Genomic DNA, 793 nt, shown 5'->3' with positions numbered 1-793 from the left:
TCCATGTATATGTTGATAGCTCAACTCATCATGTACTAGCTAGAACATATACTTCTATTGTTTTTAGCTAACATACATATCTGCATGGTTGTCACACATATAGGCACAGGATATATAACTAACGTGGTGTGCATGAGTATGCATCTTCTACGCTTTTGAGTTTGAGATGCATATATTGACATGACAAATGAGAAAAAGGAGAAGGGCCCAGAAAAGAAGATCCAACCATAGTGAGAGAACTGTTCATCGTGGGGATCATGATGCTTCGGAAGCTCATGATTCCTTGTGCCACATCAATGGACAACTGATACTTTGGAAGATCAGAGACATGGAACTCAGCGTCTAGCTAGCTAGGTTAAAAGTGTAATGTCATGCACATATATATGCATGTGTAGGTTCAGTGGTTGGTTCAAATGGTGGGTTGGATAGTACTAGCATGCATGCACTGTGTATCAGTGACCTGTGCATGCTGAGATGACAACATGATAAGGCTAGTCTAGCGCATACAAATGGTGATCCACCAGACTTGTGTAGGCTCCACTTGGTAAACACCTAAGACAAGCAAATGTTGTGATAAAGCTTGCATGCGGCTGTAGCTCTAGGTAGCTAGAGAGAGAAGCATCTAACTTTTATCACAGCGTGTATTGGAGCCAAAAGCCAACACAAATCAACGGTAATTTATTTGGTTCTCTCTGTTAACTGCTTCATGCCTTGCTGAAAGGTCTGTGTGCGTGCACACAAAGGCAGGCAGATAGATTGATAAATAAACAGAAACTAGCTAGAGCTTAGATCT

The sequence above is a fragment of the Triticum aestivum genome, chromosome 7D (genome assembly GCF_018294505.1).
Source record: "Triticum aestivum cultivar Chinese Spring chromosome 7D, IWGSC CS RefSeq v2.1, whole genome shotgun sequence".
Classification (NCBI taxonomy): Eukaryota; Viridiplantae; Streptophyta; class Magnoliopsida; order Poales; family Poaceae; genus Triticum; species Triticum aestivum.
The sequence above is the reverse complement of the archived record's forward strand: the minus strand, read 5'-3'. Positions refer to the sequence as shown.